Source organism: Bison bison, unplaced genomic scaffold, assembly GCF_000754665.1.
Source record: "Bison bison bison isolate TAMUID 2011002044 unplaced genomic scaffold, Bison_UMD1.0 scf7180017864183, whole genome shotgun sequence".
Lineage (NCBI taxonomy): Eukaryota > Metazoa > Chordata > Mammalia > Artiodactyla > Bovidae > Bison > Bison bison.
The window spans coordinates 2550837-2554408 of NW_011494755.1; positions in this window are offsets into that span (position 1 = coordinate 2550837).

The following is a 3572-nucleotide window of genomic DNA, read 5'->3' on the forward strand; positions in this document are numbered from 1 at the left end:
GACCTATCCGTAGGTTGCTGAAGACCTACCGCCCTCCTGGTTCCTTGTTGGGCTCTTGCTGAGAGGTGCTCGGCCTGGACCTTGTCAGGCAACAGGCTCATAGGCGAAACCCCCTGGCCTGGACTGAGGCCTGGGAGGGGTGCAGTCTGATGACAAGGGCCCTTTCCCTGTGGACCACAGACGGGGCAGAAGATAATGCCTAGAGATGCCTGCTAACCCCTGCTTGAAGTGGCAAGATGGACAGATGATGGCTCCCTTTCTTGAAAGAGGGGCTGTAACATCGTCTTGAAGGCAGCGTGAGTGCCACAAAGACAGCCAGCCCTGACTGTGCGACCTCAGGAATTGTAATCAGGAAGACTCGACAAAGAACTTGGGACCCACTGGACTTGACACGTGCCTGCGAGAGCCACCAGAATGCCAGGGTCACTGCTGGTATTGACTCGGGCCTGGATTATCTCCCAGGTGCTGATTCTGCAGTACAGGGCCTGGGCTGCTTATGTCTGGACCCGCCGTGCCCAGTGCAGGGCTGAGCTGAGGCTGGCACTCACGGGTGCCTTCATGAGCAGGAGCACGGAGTGGGAGTGCCTGCTACCTGGGTGTAGCAGTTGGGGTGATGGAGGCATCATGGGAAGACACAGGTGGAACTTAATGCTGAGTCTGGACCAGACCTATTCTGGTTGTGCTGGCTAGAATCTGGAGGAGGTAGGCTTCCTGAGAAGGAGGGCTCAGGTCAGACCCTTGCAGACTGAACTGGAAAAGAGCGGAGCCATCAGGTGATCCTGTGGGTTTTATACAGTTTTTTTGTCAGGCCCTGGGGGTCACCTGGATGTACCTTAAGGCAGCCCAGTGGTGGTGGGAAGGAGAGGGAGACAATGGCAAGACTCTGGACCCCTGGCTTCAGTTCAGTTGAAGCTGCTCAGTTGTTTTTTTTTTTTAATCTTGAGTACAAATTGGAATTCATTTTTAATCAAGGGAGTATTTATGGAGTGCCTACTGTATGCATCTCACTGTTGTACATTCTAGAGATATTAGATTGATGAAAAAGTAATTGCAGTTTTGGATGGTGAATTTCACATCATTTTAGCTAGCCTGAAACACATCTTTATTAATCAAAATAGGAACCATTACAATCAACACATTTTTGGCAATGAGAAACAAGTTTGTTAATGCCTATAGCATAAAAACCCGTGCTTTGGAATTCAGCGACTCTTGGAAAACATTTTCTGCCTCCTGCTGGTTGTGGATGTATTTTCACTGCAAAAAGTTGTCCAGATGCTTGAAGAAGTGGTAGTCAGTTGGTGAGAGGTCAGGTGAATATGGTAGATGAGGCAAAACTCTGTAGCCCACTGTGTTCAACTTTTGAAGTATTGGTTGTGCGAAGAATTGGGTCCTTTCTCTTGACCCAGGCGGTGCAATTTCTTATGCATCTCATTGATTTGCTGAGCATACTTCTCAGATGGAATGGTTTCGCTGGGATTCAGAAAGCTGTAGTGGATCAGATTGGCAGCAGACCACCAAACAGTGACCAGGACCCTCATTTGGGTGCAAGTTTGGCTCACTGGTTGACATATAAAATCCACTTTTCATTGCACATCACAATCCAGTTGAGAAATGGTTCATTGTTGCATAGAGTAAGAGAAGACAACCCATTTCAAAACAATGATGTTTTTGATTTGCAGTCAGCTCATGAGGCACCCACTTCCTAAGCTTTTTCACCTTTCCAATTTGCTTCAAATGCCGAATGACCATAGAATGGTTGACATTGAGTTCTTTGGCAACTTCTTGTGTAGTTGTAGGAGGATCCATTTCAATGATGCTCTCATTTGGTCCTTGTCAACTTCTGATGGCTGGACACTACACTCCTCATCTTCGAGGCTCTCATTTCCTTTGCAAAACTTCTTGAGCCACCACTGCACTGTACATTCATGAGAAGTTCTTGGGCCAAATGTGTTGTTGGTGTTGAGAGTTGTCTCTGCTGCTTTACAACCCATTTTGAACACGAATAAAAAAAAATCACTAGAATTTGCTTTTTGTCCAATATTATTTCTGTGTTCTAAAATACATATAAAATAAACAGCAAGTAATAAATCATATTCTAAAATACATACAAAATAAACAGCAAGTAATAAGTCATATTCTAAAATACATATAAAATAAACAGCAAGTAATGTCATTAGCAAAAAAACATAAAGCAAGAAATATGCATTCAAATGATTTATAACAAAACCACATTTAAGAATGTATTCCAAAGTCAAACAGCAAAGTTCAACAATGCAAAACAATCATTACTTTTGTACCAACCTAATATTTGGAGAACAAAACATGTAACAACTGTGCTCTCTTGACTGTTATATTCTAGTAGGGAGGACAGGTAAATAATAAATGACAATTTAATTTTGGGGTATAAGTGGTATCAGTAAAACAGGGTGTGGGATAGAGCTACTTGGGTGAGGATGGATGGGGCCCCTTCAGGTCCCATGGTTAAGGATGGCCTCTCTGAGGAGGTGCTATTTGAGCTAAGGCCTGAATGATGACAGTGGAATGAACATTCTGGATAAGATTTTGTTTTAAGAAAACTCTCTGTGGAAAGATTTGAAAATCTCTCAGTCTTCTTTTATTTGTATTCATTTATTTAAATTTCAAAGGTAATACATATTCATTGTAACAATTTCCAACCTTGTTAATGTACATACAGTCAAATGTAGAAGTGACTTCTTCCCGCTTCACCTCTCCCACCCTCCACCCCTAATTCCACTTCTTGAAGAGAATCCCTTTATCACTTAGGTGGATAACCTCCCGGATTTTTCTCTCTGCAATTGTGAATATATATGTTAATTTCCAACTTTGTGTCTGCTTACTTGTCTTGTAGGACAGGCAAGCTCATCAAGGCCAAAATGGACTCTGGACTTTTTCTGCTGAACTTCTTCCTCCCCCGGGTTTTCTCCTCTTTGAAAATAATATCACCACCCCAGCCAGGTGTTCAGGCCCCAAGGCTGGGAGACATCCTTGGTTCTCCTTTACTGTAGGACTCCAAGTCCAGTTTGCTAGCAAATCCTATAGACTCTATCTCCAAAACATGTCCCTGCTGGACACTTGTTATACCCCACTGCCAACAACCTGGTGTAAGCCACCAGTACACCTCACCAGGACCTCCTCACTGCTCTTCGTCCTCTCTTGTTACTTCCTACAGTTCTTTCTGCACCCAGCAGCCAGAGTGGTCTTTTAAAACTGGTAAACCTGGTCATGTCGCTCCTTGCTTATACCCCAGTGGCTTCCCAGACTCTTCATCTGCAGACTGATTCAAGGACTAAGTGATCTCAGACCATGGTCCTTCTCTCCAGTCTCATCACGTCCCTTTCACCTCCTTATTCATTACCCTCCGTGTCTCAGGGCATTTGCTGAGCTAGTTCTTTGTCATCATTCTGATCTTAACTCTGTGTCACCCTCCAGGGAGGCATTCCCCATGGCTCCAGGTACAACAGCCGCCCTTTTGCTCTGCCCCCCTCTACACTTCCAAACATGCTCTATCCCGCACCTTGTTTTATTTCCTTTGTAGCTCTCAGTTTATTGGA